General features: G+C 36.3%; 1 pseudogene; it reads left to right on the forward strand.

Annotated features, from left to right (window-relative positions):
* LOC149181604 (C2 and GRAM domain-containing protein At1g03370-like) overlaps positions 1-16,169 on the forward strand; it is a 76,854-nt pseudogene that overhangs the window by 58,772 nt on the left and 1,913 nt on the right.

Genomic DNA, 16,169 nt, shown 5'->3' on the forward strand with positions numbered 1-16,169 from the left:
AAGTTCTTTTGGTTGGAAGCCCAATAGCGAGTGTTCTATGAGTTGAAGAATTGCCTTTGTTCGGCACTAGTGATAACATTACTAGACCTGCAACAACCATTTTAGATTGAGACAGATGCCTCTAAATATGCTATTGGTGTAGTTCTTACTCAACATGGGCATCCAGTGGCTTACCATGGTGAGACACTTTCAGATAGAGTCCGAAAGTACCCCACTTACGACAAAGAAATGTATTCCATTGTGCAGGCTTGCTGCCAATGGAGGAAATACATTATGGGGAAGGAAACGGTCATCCACATAGACCACTGACCTCTACAGTTCATTCAGACACAAGGGAAGTTACAGAACGATCACCATCAGAAATGGTCCACCTATCTGCAAAAGTTGCATTTTAACATTAAGTATAAGAAGGGTAGCACCAATAATGTCATTGATTGCCTCAATCGACCATCGTTCATGGCACTAATCACTGTGATTGACTCTTGTGGGCATGAGAAATCGGGGTGGCTACATCTTTACAAGAGCGATCTAGAATTCGAGAACATATACCAGACACTCCTGGAAGGGAAGCATGATCCAAATTTACACCTTTAGGATGAATTGTTATGCCACTTGGAACACATATGTGTTCCTTCAAGTGAGTGTGCTAAGATAATTTGGGAGGGGCACTACAGTTGGGTCGCTAGATATTTCGGAGTAGAGAATATAGTGGCGGTATTGCAAAAGTATTTTTATTAGCCGAAACTTTGTCAAGATGTTGGGAAGTACATTAGATCCTGCACTGCCTGTGCCATTGCCAAACTAACCATCAAGAATCAAGCCCTGTATACTCCTCTACCTATTCCTAGTTGGCCTTGGGAATCTATCTCCATGGATTATATGTTGGGCCTTCTTTCTACTAAGCACAGAAATGATTGTGTTTTCGTGGTCATCGATAGATTCTCTAAGATGGACATCATGGAAACCTGCAAGAAGAGTATCAGAACAGAGGCCATTGCTAAGCTCTTCTTTGAGCGAGTGTGGGTACACTTGGGGATCCCATAGTCCATTATCTTAGACTAGGACAACAGATTTGTGAGTGCATTTTGGTCAAGTTTCTGGTTGATGTTGGATACAAAACTTTCTAAGTTCATGTCTTTCCACCCCAAAACTGATAGCCAAACAAAGGTTGTCAAAAATATGATCGTACACATTATGTGCATGTACAACTCAAAGCATCCACACACATGGGATGAAAGTATCCCCTATGTGCAACATAGCTAACATAGAGATCTCCACATCTCAATAGGCCAGAACCCCTTTTAGGTAGGGTTGGGATTTCAGCCATTATGCCCCATTGATGTGGCCATATCATTTGTAGCCACTCAGGTAGATTTTAATCATGTGCAGTCTAAAGCTAAAAGAACTAACAAATTCATTGAGTGCATTCAGCACATCTGCCAACAAGTCCATGATATATTGGACAAAGGCATTGCTAAGTACAAGCATTGCCATGATCAACATAGAGTGTCACACAAGTTCCAAGTGGGCGACAAAGTTTGGCTTCATTTGTAGAAGGAGCACCTTGCTAGACCCCACTACAAGCTTCACCCACTCCGATATGGGCCATACACCATCACCAAGGTCATCGGTGACAATGCCTTCGAGCTCAACATCCCACCCTTCCTTGGCTTGCACCCAGTGTTCAATATAGATCAACTTTGGCCATACTTTCCAGCATTGTTGGACACATTTGATCGTGCAGAACAAATCACACCAACAGAGCCCAACACAGACTACATGGAATAAACAACAACTGATCATATCATGGACACATAGATCAAGAACACTCAGCAAGAAAGGATACAACTATATCGAGTTATCAAAGCAGGGCAGCTACTTCACCAGGGCAAGTGGTTCACCGGGGACCAGGTGTTACAGATCCATTTGGGCACATCAAATCCCAACATTCAGATCCATGTTTTAGGGATCATCAAACCATAAATTTAGTTATTTCATGCCCTAAAAAAGTCACCCCTTTGAATGCCTCCTTCCTAGACAGTTTCATGACTTGAAGACATCCATAAATTGCCTCTAGAGGGACCAGCACAGGTAAGCCCTTATGAAGGTACACTGCAGAGCAGTTGAGTCCACTACCAGGGTGCTCTGCAGAGCACTTAGGCTCCCTTTCACCTGCGCTGGGCGAGAATGAGTGAAATTCATATAGGGTTTGGGGAGTATTCTTATCTTTTTGAGTCATCTATAAGTTTCCCTATCTTATCAACTCCTATGAGCTTGAAAATGGATGAGGAATGAGTTAAGGAGCATCCTATCCTCTCATCCCTTCCTCCATGGAACTAATTCTAAGTATGGAAGGCCATTCAATGTCACCATTAATGACAAAACCTCCTTCATCTTCCTATAAATTGAGCACTCATCTAAGTGATCAAGGGTTGTATTATGTTGAATTGTAAGGAGATAATGCTGCTATCAGACTTGACTTTGGAGCAAATGATGTGATTCCACAAGCTTGTCTTGCTTTTGATGTGATGTGGATGGGATCCAAGCTAGAGGAATGACTTTGAATCAGACACTGATGGTTGTAATTCCTTCTTTTATATAATAAAGTGTTTGAACCTTTTTCCATATGTTGTGTTCTTTCATAATGCTTATATGTATGAATTGCTTCTCATTCCTTTCATTTATATTCAATGGATCATATGCTTTGATCTATTTTTGTCTTCTGTTGTCTTTACAGGGTACTTCTCAAGCGGATTAAGTATGGGAAGGAACAACGGAATTGATACAAGGGAGACGAGAGGAAAACGAAACTATAGGTAGGCCTTCTATCCCCTCTTCTTATCTATAGTTTATAGGAAAAATCTAAAACACTTTAAACTGTTCTTCTTGGCACAACTACTTGTCTAGTGAATTAGTGTTTATCCGTAGATGCTAAATTCTCCAAAACACCAGGTTCAACAAAAAATTCCTCACCTTGTGGAGGCTATGCAACCAATGGGGACCATTCACTAGTAGAAAATGATGAAATTGGTGACTAGGGAATTTAGTCACCACAATTATTTCAAGTGAATTACTATTAAATTTAAGCAATTTTAAGTGACTGAACTAAAAATGGCTGACTTAAATGACTAATTTAGTTTAGGGATAATATATATGACTAGATAATAGGTGACCAAACTAAAAGCGACTAACTAAAATGATTAATTTAGTCCATGAATAAAATATATGACTAGATAATAAGTGACAAAATTAACAGTGATTAGTTACGTAAGTGACTACTATAGTCCAAGAATAAAACTATGACCAAATAATAAGTACAAGAAGTATACGAATTAGTCATTTATGTTAGTAATTTTTAATTGTGTCACTTCGGAAATGGAAAATTGCAATTTTGATACTCAAGTGTTTCATTTCACTTTAGGCGTCTTTGAATCCATATGCAGTGTTAAAATTTAGAGACAAAGGGGTCTTTGAATCCATTTACAATTTTAAAATTCTAAATACCCTTTTGTCTTTAAATTTTAAGACTGCAATTCAATTCAAATATTCTCAACATCATTTTGACCTTCCTTCACTGTCGGGCCAAGGCTCTCCTTCACCAGTTTGTCCAAGGAGGGCATGGCTAATGGCATTTGAGATGAAGGACAAGCCAAAAAATAAATCAGAGAAAGTCGTAACTTCTGAAACTCCTAAAAACCCTAAGAAAGTCATAATACATTTCATGTCTTTCTCTGATCTCTAGGATGAAAGGGAAACCAAACTCAAAGCTAGACAACTGCAAGAAAATTTTTGCATCCCCTCGCAAATGGCCTCAAGCCCTGGGCTGGCAGAAACTAGAGGACCTGAACAGTGCACAATTGGAGTAGGGGTTAGGGCCTTTGAATCGCAAGATGACTAGCCTATCAAATTATAACTTTGCTTTTTAAAGACCTGGTAGGCTTGAAATCCAAGGCATGGTGACCTTTCAATCTAAGTACCAAATGTGAAAGTATAAAATCCTTGCACTAGCCCAAATTTTGTGAAAACACACTCCTCCAATGCATAATCCACGAACTCCTCCTCCTTCACGTGGGTCCAAGAATAAGAAACAAACATCTCATGAGTAGTTGTGTGTCTTCAAAGGTTTTATCATGACGATGATCTTTGTACTTAAAAAATAGACATCATGTGAATAAAAATCTCATGGCTATCATTTAATCTTATTTTTCATTTTGCCAAGGATATCAGAGCTTGACATTCCCCAGATCCCATTCACTCTTCATCAAAACTACATCTCTCTCTAGTCAGAAACTCCATACCCCTTTCTCCGCTTGCAATTTTTCCATGGGCCTATAGGGTTTCTCCATAATTATTGAATTCCTCTCCCATGGTAGAAATTTTGTGATGTCCTCTTTAACATTTTGACTCCATAAAAAATAAAATAAAAAATTATAACTATAACTATAATTAATAATCAAACTGACCTAGATCCATCTTAACTTTGGATCTACCAAGCGTTAAGATGGAGGATTCAAATATTTCCTAAGGCACAAACATGAAAATATAAAAGAAAAAAAAATAACTTGTAAATTCAACTAACTTTCTTTTAGAAAAATATTAAAACATTTATAACATTGGATAACTTTTTTAAAATTTTAAAAAATTGTTATATTTGATTTTTTTTTTTATATATTATGGTAAAAAAATTTGTGCTTTTCATTTGGAATTTCATTTTCCCACTCATCAAATTTAAGATTTAAGAGGGTATGGCTAAGGAGCATTGGCGGGGATATTTAAGAAGGTATGGCCAAGGAGGATTGGCAGGGTATTGCCAAGGAAGATTGACGGGAAAGCTAGGCGAAAAACATTAGGTTAACAATGAAATAGAGGGTATGGCAAGGAGGATTGGCGGGCAGACAGGCGGATAACATTCTGTTAACAACAAAATAGAGAGCACAACTGCAGGAGGAGCCTTAACACAACCAAAGCCATGAACCATTTTATATCCACGAGTCTGAAAGTCTGAAGCTTTTGATCGTTCAATCCTCTTTGAGAGAGTTGAGCCTTGGCTTGATTTTTCATGTTGGCATTACCTATGATTTTGGAAGCATGACCAGGAAGACACAAAGCAGGAAGAGCCACAAGAAGACTATTTGGAGAGGGTTCCACTTATAGACGGTTAATCGATTGATACCACAAGATAAAAATTGTATATTTTGGTAATGGACTACCCTTTTATCTACTGTGAATAGTCTAGGTACTCTAAAAAATGTTTCCTTTTATATTTATGGAATGTTATAGGCCAGTTGAAGAAATTTTTTTATAACACATAAGAAAATTCTCTTATTCAGTCCTGTTTATAAGTGTCTCATGGATTTTCTTGTGTGCATCCCCAGATAGAGAGTGAAACACCAACCTGCTGCAATATGCCCAACCTAGAAACTTAATTATTTCAACCTCTTATATGCTTTTGTAGGATAAAACAATCTTCAATTGCTTCCAGTTCTGCCACACAACCTTCAGTTCCTACAAATGTTGCCATATAACGTTCAATTCCTCTTAAACCTTATGATAATCCTTGAAATTTAAAAATGAGAATACCTAATTCATTTTTTTCATTGTTGGGCATGGATGCAGCTTTTATTCTCAATGTAAGCAATATCATCATCTATAGACATCATAATGCATTACATGGGATTCAAATCTACCCAACTTGTTGCTCTGAGTGTTGATTGCATGCTACAACGTATCTTCCATCCCTCCCTTGCCTCTTTCTCTATGCATATGTGTTCAGTGGCCAAGAAGAAAAATCATCATGGTTCCCATTCTTCATTTGTATTACCATACATGTTGACATTATAGTCTCCTTATTGCCTTAGAAGTAAATCCAACCTTATTGTCTCATCTTTGTTCTTATCCTGCTGCTAGGTTTTTTTCAATTATTCTGCTAACTCATTAATTATTAATCATATATATGTAGATTGTTCGATAAAATCTATCAATGGATTACACACACCCAACTGCTAAATTCTCTTATATTTCCATGTCTGGTAAAAACCCTCTTTGGATCATCACTACTTACCAAAATATTTATAGTTTTTAAATTTTCAAGTAATTTTTTTTCCTCCATCGAATAACTTAACTTCCTTTTTGGTGACTATTTTCATTCTTCACATATTTTGTGATTTATTTAACTTTTTTAGCTACCTTAAAAAATATTTCTTTGCATTCAATAATCAGTTTGAAAGAAATCTGAAGGTGGACAATTTGAATGAGCTATTTGAGGAAGCAGGGCTTCACAAAACTGTGAACTTCTTGATCAAGATTCATGGCAAGAGGGCTATAACAATAGAGAGAAACTTGAAAACGTGATATTTTTTGTTTGGAGCTCTAGGTCCCTTAGACTTCTTGGTGTCATGAATGTCATTAAAATTCCTTCAATTCAATTTAATTCAATTAACACTCTCTATATAGTGCATTGGATAGTTGATAGAATTGAATCTGAGATCAGAGAAAGGCATACTGAGAGTGCTTACGAAAATAAATTACTTTTGAAGATTTCCAAAGTAGTGGGAGTTTCCATTGATACATCAACTTTGAAACATGAATATGAAGAACTTAAAAGGGATATGGAAGATACCATATTTAGAAAAAAGATGAAGCAGAGGATTTACAAATGGAACAAATCATTAGATTTCTTTATTGTGTAGATGTGCTGTCTTCTGCCAAAGAGAGGGATAAGATATATTACAAGAAAAGGCTCCTTTTGGGGAGTCATTCATTGCCTCCCTTACAATCCTTTTATTGTCCAATTTTTTGAGAGGTAATGGAAGACCTTTTTGAAATTTCTTCTTGTCAAACATTTGATAGAAGTTATATTGAAAGATGGTAATTAGGTTCTAATCAACAAAGAGCTCAGACCGAATATTATACTTTCAAGTTCTATAGAAAAGTGGAAGGATAGAAATACAACAATCATAATAGCTTCATTGAAACCTAATCTTGATTTTGATGGGGAGAAGACTATCTTGTATGCTCTTAATGAATTACTAAGGTTAATAAAGGAGAAAGAAAATCATAGACAATGAATAGGAGAATAAGGTTACATTCATGTTTTAGTTGGCCTTCTAGGACAAAATAAGCAATCAATTAGGAACAAAACAATAACATTACTTTGTGGCATGATAAAGGAAAACAATTACAATAAGGTGAAAATAGTTGAGGTGGATCATGGTACTGATTTTATTGTTCATTCACTTTCACGTGACATTGGAGAGGATATGAAAATCATGGAATTATTTTTAGAGCTTTCAAAGGATATGGCTGTGTATGAACATATTAGAAAGTCACAAGGGTGTATGCACATATTAGAAAGTCACAAGGCCTTTTGTTACAAAGGTCTTTATGGAGGTTTACTGCAAAAAGAATCATAAGTTTGTAATTGTTCTCAATGAAACAAAATTTATGCCTCGACAGGAAGGAGATCTCACCATTATTTATGATGTCACACATGCCTTTGAAAGAAACTATTGGGAACATGTAACAATTTATAATGAGAATCCTATTGGCCCTTTGGACTATTGTAAATTGTCTTGGGAATGGCAAAGGGGAGAATTTATTGAAGCCATTAAGGGTGCAGAGATACTAGAACAAAGTTAGAGTGACTGCATCAATGGAGTTGTAGGCGCTTTCTACCCGGACATGGATTTCTCAACTATGATGAGTTGTGAGAAGGTCCCAACAATTGTGGACCTTAGTCAATACATGGCTAATAATACAACTATCGGAAAGACCCTTAACTAGTAGAACCTCCAAGAACATGACCCTGTCTCTCTTTTGTATCTTCTCTTATGCTTTTCAATCAAAGTCTTCTTCTTTACTACACCTTTATTTCTTTGTTCACACTTCTTCTGGCAACTGATGGAACTTTCCTTCGCTCCTTTTCTAGCAATTGAAAAAACCGTAGGTCTCTCTAGAGACCTCTTGTTCGGTGTCTTCCTTTTCTTCTCTACTTTGGAAATATTTCTTTTCCTTTATACTTAGGCTAGAGAATGAGACCTTTCTTTGAGGAATATATTCAATTCAGAGGCTGATCATCTTGACCCTATTGTAGATCAGATTCCTTTGCATGTGTGGCTGATCTAGGGCTTGAAATAAGACCTTTCACTTGTTCCATTCCTTCACTAGAGGTGGGGCCTACTTTTCTTGGTAGGGAGGACTATTGGGAGCCTCTTTTTAGCCCAATCGAACCTTCTTAGAGAGAGGCACTTTTTGACTTATTGCAGTAGCAAAACTTCATCTCTTACCTTAGCACGTGTGATAGAAATAGCCCAAAAGAAGTACCAAAACTTTGGATTTCTTCATTCTCTCTTTCGTTGCCCTAGAAGCACCTTAATTCTCCTTTTCTTACCTCTTCTTCATCCTCTTTTCTTTGCTGAAATTCATACATGAGTGATGATTCTTTTGTGAGGTTGAGCTGCCCTATATATAGGAGTTTGCCCCTCCTTTGAAGTTGACTTGATCAATTGGTGAGGCTGACTTGACATTTGTGCACCAAAAATTCATTTTTAAGCCATGTTGAAGAGGAGACACATATTTTCATTGTAGGATAATATTTGACATATTTATTTGACTCAAATACATATATTTTCATCGTGAGATATGCCCATAAGGGTCTTCAACAATTATATTGACTCTTTGACCTTCCTATAGCACTTCAACATGTGCTAGACCTATGGAATGAGCAAGAAACTCATTGTTACAATTGACAAAATAATTATTCTTTTTCTTTTACAAGTACAAATATCAAAATCACATTTATGAAGATCGAGCCTAGTTACACTTTCTTCAACACTCCCTCTTAACTAGGGAGGTATTCATAAACCACTTACAACGTGCTTGGACATTTTCAATCTAAAGAATTCTCATAAGAGAAATCGGATTGAAAATCTATTTGTTCTAGCATAATAGTAACCAAAATTGTTTCCACAGGAAGGCCTTGACTGACAACTCTATCTCTCATTATATCAAAGCACAATGTTGGTGAAACCAATGACTATACACACCTTCATCATTGTTTCTCAAGGTACATACCCACCCAAGCGTTCACTGATTATGACCTTCTAGGACTATTCTTATCTTGGGTTCCCAGCCCTTAAATAATATCAGTGCTCTTACCTACTCTTATCTTTGATGCCCTACACATCCTCAAAGAGCATCAGATGCCAAATGATTACCCAATCCTTCCACTTTTTCTTCCCAAGTGAAGACAATAATGTAGTGTCTACCTATCCCTCTCAATTAGGGAAGATAATACCATTCCTCTTAAGGAATGTACCCAATCTCCCTCTAACCAAGAACTTAGCTAAGCTCCCTCTTAATCAGAGACTTGTCAGAGCTCCCTCACAACTAGGGACTCTCCTTTTCATCAACAACTTCTTCTTGTGGGTCCTTCAACTGCTTGATCACTTTCTTTCCTTAATGTCATGAAATTCATTCGAGATTCTTCCTTGTAGGGCATCAACCATCGATCACTTTCCTTCTTAGTTCGTCATGTAATTCATTTCTTCATGGAAAGTGTACTTCTTGATACATATCTAGAACCTTCATCACATGGTTACCTCTTTCTCATCATGCTTCTTACAGGTATCTCCATCCACCACATGAGTGCTAGTTGTACTTGTACTTACAACTCTTGTTCTAGTAGCCCTACGTGAACTCATCTAGATATTATTCAAGAAAAATATAACATCAACATCCTACATGTTCATATCTCCAAGGCCTTTCTAGGTGTCAAGGATCCTTTGATCTTTTTATTCCTTTGTTAGAATTATTGTGCCTTCTTTCGGGAGATGTCTTCAACAGATCGTCGAATGTTGATTCCTAGTGTCCATGGTGTCCTTTTATTCCTAGTTTCTTTTCCCATATGCTTATTTATAGGTTCTATTGTAAACCACCTCATACTTCATATGAAGATATTTCTCATGTTTACCTTTCTCAGTGTGTGAACCATGCCTTCATGTATATCTTAATGAAAGAGATCTTATCTTATTCTTGACCATGCTTCCAGAGAAATTCCCCATGCTTATTAATAATAATGATGACATGACCTATCTAAAAAACCTAGATGCATACATACCTCATCTTAGTTCTTTCCTTGATCATTTCAACTCTCTTTGATAGCTTCCTTTATTGAAATTACGTTTAATCTTCTTTGCTCTAGTACATCTTTCTTTGCCTGCATATCATCCTTTCTTGAATCCCCATAAGTTAAATTCCTATCAACACATTGAATTTTCCTGAAGGTCATGAATCACTTATTGAATATTTCACCAGAGGATCCTTTTAGTCCTCATCCTACAAATTCTCCTTCATTTGGATGATAGTGGCTTTCTAAGATGATTCTTCATGGTCATGATCATTCCTTATTTATGAGGTCATTCAATGGCTACATCTTTCCTACATGAATACCTTTATCTGAGTTATCTCTACATAATGATCCTATATTCTTGAAGATTCCATTCTCATTAATTATATTCTACTTCTACATGTTACTATGATACCCAAAACTTTAAAGAAGACTTATGTGAAGAGTTTGATCTTAGTCATAGTAGAGATCCAGAGGAGCTTCCTTCTTCAACTTCTTATCCTCTTCTTTTACTTCTTGGGTAATGTGGGCTTCTTCCCGTTTCCTCTTATTGTTGTCCTTCTTGAATTTAGGACAATCACTCTTATAGTGTCCATACTCTTGATAGCCAAAGCATTGGACTTTGGACATATCTCTTTTTCCTCTTCTCTGTGGACCAAACTTGCCAAATTTTCCTTTTCTCTTGGCCATAGCAAAAAATGCTTGTAGTCAGTGATTTCCTTCACAAAGAATCTTACACCTTTTATAGACGTTGTAGATGGTGATGGATATCATACCAAACTATTTTTTAATGGTGAGGAATGCTCTCTTCCCGACTTTTTCCCTTCTGGAACAGGGCATGTAGTTTCTAGAAACTTTTATATTCTTTTGCTAGCATCAACAATGATACAATTGTGTTCTAGGAGCACCTCCAAATTCTCAAGGGTCCAATGCTTATAAATATTCCAATGAGTTGAAAAAAGGCAAAAATATTGGGAAATTCACTACTAATTAACAACATATAGGATAGTGTCCCAAGAAAACCAGAGGCACTCTATAGATCTTCGGTGAAAATCAGTATGGGAGAGTGGGGAGACCTATGCACTAGAACAATTTGAGGCAAAGGTGAAGCTATTTGCAACGTCTAGACTAAAATCCAGTAGCGATGTTGCTCCTATGGTGGTGAAAACGTTGTTCTAGAGGGTAGATGATGGTAAGCCTATTACTATAGAGTATACCAATGATATCCCTAGAAATTCCTTTAGGGAACCCAATGAGAAATTTCTACCACCATAATTTGTGCCATCGGAGAGAAAAATATAGTGTCGAAGGAAACACAGGAGAAAGAGGGCTCTCAGAATTTCAATTTCTTTTCTGGAGTCACACTACTCACTTTATTTTTTTCTTGTATACTCATTTGACATTTCATGAATATTTGAAGCTTGTACAAAATCTCCCATTGCAATTGTAACAAAATACTCATCGTCGAGTCTGCACTCTTTTTCTTTTTGAGGTGGTCTTGACAATGCTTCTATTAATGCATTAATCATGTACTTCTTAGAAAAATAACACCCATAATTCTCAAACAATTTAGCATCTTCGGGGAAGCTATACCTTTGATCTTGAATTTCCAATCTTGGCATGTGTTTTAACAACTAGTTTGATTCCAATCCAACTTCAACAATTAGTTCCTCATCCCTTTGACCACCCAATGAGATCTCTTGTAGAGGTAAACCAACATATTTCCCTGAATATGTCTCTAAATCTCCACCTTGATGTCCAATTGTTCTACCTTTAGTTTCAGTAAAATAATTATCTAATGCCTTGGATTTCAAACTGCATCTCTCCCCAAGAACATCAAAAAATTAATGGACCCTATATCATCATAATCTTCACTAGGAACTTGAGCTTGATGTATGTTTCTATCTTCTTCGGGAGTCAAGGTAGAAAACATTTCTGAGTTCACTTTACTAGTTGATGTCTCTGTATCCACTCTTTTAATGTTTGTTTGGCTTAAAAACTAGCTTCTAAATTGGAAGAGTTTGCATTATTAGTCACTGAACTTGGAGTATTTCCATCATGTCTTATATCATTCTTCAAACCATTCAAATATCCTTCCAGAAAATAATCAATACCGGGTAAATAATTGGATTTGAAAGCCTTTGCCTACAAGTCTTGCCAATTCTCATTTTCTTTTCTACTAGAGCACTTGAATGAATCAAGGGACCTGGAAGACAGTTCAGCCTTACAATCAAGAAAATATTTTCCTGAGATATCACATACATTCTTAGTGCCCATAGTATGAGAGGAAGTAGCCTCTTCATCACCAGTAGGATGGCTACCTTGAGAGTCATTGTTGAATTTCAATGTACCTTCTTTTCCATGAAGATTTCTAGAGATATCTCTCTTTGAAAATGTGTCACTAGCTGAAGTGTGATCATAGTCAGTCAAGGCCATTTTCTATCTTTGAGGATCCAAAATAGTAATACTACCTTCTAAGGTGTCAGATACCTGGTAACCATGCTTAGGATGCCTAATGTGACCATGTTGAAAATTGTCAAACTCACTGCTACTTATATTACTAGCAAAAGTTTTTTCATTCCTATTCATTGACAGCGTAAAATTTGTCCAGTCATTTGCATATTTTATATTATTTTCACTAGGAAAGTTGTTATAATTATCATAACTAGCAAGTTTTTATAATTATCATACCAGTTTCACTCTCATTTAAAATTCAATATGAAAATGTCATCTACAACTAGGATAACAACAAACAAACGAATATTGATTTTGCACTCTAGTCTAGGTTTTTTACATGATTCTTATATTCTGAATTCTTGTTTTATTTAACATTTCCTCTTTGTGACAATTTCATTTGGAATGTTGGCCGATAAGACAACAATTATGTCACTAGACATATTGAAGGGTGGGAGGTGTTCCTTGTTGTAGGTGCAAAATGCTCTTTGTCATCACTTACTCTTTATGATTTTATTAATTTGTGTCAATGCATTATGAGCAATATTGGATTGCATGTTCTCAAGTTAGAGTTAAATTTTAATGACACAGATAGGTCAAGCCTAGCCTGGATCCTATGATTGCAACCTTGTTTATTTGACCAAGTGTACCACCTTTTTGCATCATTGTTCTTCTTTCTACACACTATGTCAAACACACCAAGCATACATTTGCAATCATTCCAAGTTTTTTGTTTGTCCAAGTGGAGAGGCATTTGTCTTTTTGACCTAGTGTGCCACCTTGCGGAAGCATGATTCTTCTTTTCCCCACACTCAGTTAGACACACTGAGCATCCATTTGCAATCATTCCAAAAAAAATTTCATCTGAGTGGAGAGTCATTTCACTCCTTCCCACACGGTCCCCTTCCCACTCAAACATGTTGAAGGTCCCCTCCAAAGATCCTCTCAGCATTAGGCAGAGATTGGGCCATCCATTGCTAAAGGTGTTTTATACCAATGGGATCATTTGGGGCATGCTCTTAAAAAAACCTTGCACCATGCCAGCTAGTATGATGGTTTCAATACCAAGACATGGGATCTTGCTCCTTATCTAGAATATAAGGAACTAGTCTAGAGCCAATTGTGCAAATAATAGTGCCCACCCTCCCACACACACATACACACACACACATGACCTTCCTCACAAGTAGCAGCAACATATTCACCATTCCAATTGTATATTAGCAAGGGAAACTTGAAGCCAAGACCTTTTACCTCTTGAAGGAAGAGCACATATGTATGCAGGCAGCAGATTGGCCATGAGGGTTCTAACTTCTAACATTGGTCTATCTATCATCACCAGTGGTTCCCTTAACATTCTATGCTGAAATATTAATCTACATGGGAAAATTTCATCAAGATCCTTCTTGATGACTACAAATGTGCTTCTAACTATAACATCTATAGCTAGGGTTGTCTAATGGAGCATGCAAAACTGTTTATTGAGTAGGAGGGGGGATATCAGGGTACTGCCTACTGAATTCTTATGGCAATCCATTGGCAGTCACTATGATTGGTTATCTGTTTTATTCCATTACAAATATCATTCCCAATTGTAAATAAATTAGTGATTCCAGTAGAATATATCCTAGAAATGATGAAACCTTTTTAAATAATTTATTTCCTTGTTTGAGACAGCTCATGAATCTCATGACCAAATATGTGCTTCTCTGAATAGAATTTACTCTTCTTTGAAAAGGTATAATTCCCCAAGTAAATTTTTTTCATGGTAATTATAAATGGAACCTGGATATTCTTCTTAAGCAATTATTTCCTTATATGTGAATTGTTGGCTTTGATTCAACATTTTCATTTATTTTTACTAAATTCAAGGGGTTAAATGAAGTAACTCTTGGATCTCTTGGAAACACGTAGGAGATTACTTTGTGTTATTAAGAGATATATTCTCTTGACTCAGAAAATAGTGAATGCTAGATTTGAATTCATTTTATAGATCTTGCTGACTGTGTTTGGTTCACAGGGAGCTGACAAAGGACTTTGTTGTGGTTGGTACTACTACAAAGTCACATTATTGTGCATGCAAGTCTATTTACAAGCCAGACATGGTTTGTAATTTTCATGAATACTTATCCTTGTGATCTGTCAAACTAATTTTTGGTTTGGATTCTGAGGCTACAAATTGGTATAGTTTTTATTGTCATTGCAAAATAGCATGACTAAAAAGAAAATAATTGGAAGTTACAATGGTCTAACAACATTTTAAGCAATGAAAGGTAAACACAAACTGAGGCATACCTTGAAAAACATGAGTCTGTTGGGCGTTGTCACATTCTGGAAGAAGATGTAAAGTATCTGTATCATTACTCTTCCACCCTTCTGATGTTGCACAAAGCTCTGTATCTGTCCCCAAACTATTTGGACTGACACTGAATGATACATACTCAATTTTGGAATTAATTTCACTTTCTTTTTTGGAGTCACACAACTCACTTTCTTTTTTTCTTGTATACTCATTTGACATTTCAAGAATATCTGAATCTTGTACAAAATCCCCCATTCCAATTGTAAAAAAATATTCATCGTCGAGTCTGCACTCTTTTTATTTTTGAGGTGGTCCTGATAATGCTTTTATTACTGCATTAACCATGTCTTCAGAAAAAGCACACCCATAATTCTCCGAAAATTCAGGGTCTTCGGGAAGCTATACCCTTGATCCTGAATTTCCAACCTTGGAATGTGTTTTAACATATAGTTAGATTCTTGAGTTACCCTTTCCAATCCAACTTCAACAATCAGTTCCTCATCCCTTTGACCACCCAATGATATCTCTTATAGAGGTAAACCAAAATCTTGACCTAAATATGTTTCTAAATCCCACCTTGATGTCCAATTGTTCTACCTTTAGTTTTAGTAAAAGAATTATCTAATGTCTTGGATTTCAGATTGCATCTCTCCCCAAGAGCATCAACAAATGAATGAACACTTTCTTCAATAGTATCTTCACTATGAATGTGAGTTTGATGCATGTTGTTATCTTTTCGAGGAGTCAAGGTAGAAAAAATTTCTGAGTTCCATATCCATTCTTTTAATGTTTGTTTGGCTTAAAAAATAGCTTCTGAATTGGAAGAATTTACATTATTAGTCACTGAAATTGGAGTAGTTTCATTGTGTCTTATATCATTCTTCAAATTGATAGGTTACTGAATTAGGGATGGTAGAATTTCTAGGTTTTCTTGTCCAAGCATTCTATACCCCTTTAAGGAAAGAACTAAGATAATTTGCACTTGCAACAATTTGAATAAGGCTATCATTCACCAATGAATTGATTTGACTCCTAAAATTGAAATGGTTTTTTTGAATCCATCCTTCTCTGCACCCTAATTTGTCTCTTTTAGTTGTAGTTTATAATAGAGTTGATTGTAAGGGGGCAGACTCAAGAATGCATTCAATTATCTAGTCAGATACTTCATTACTAGAACTCAAAAACTAACACTCAGTGATGTTTGCAATTCATGGGAGATTATTCTCACTGTATCTCTATATGGTAGAGATAATTACAATAGATTTGTTCATCAAGAGTATGGGTTGA

The sequence above is a fragment of the Pinus tabuliformis genome, chromosome 3_2 (genome assembly GCF_031772625.1).
Source record: "Pinus tabuliformis cultivar Carrire ecotype Pingquan chromosome 3_2, CPIR1, whole genome shotgun sequence".
NCBI lineage: Eukaryota > Viridiplantae > Streptophyta > Pinopsida > Pinales > Pinaceae > Pinus > Pinus tabuliformis.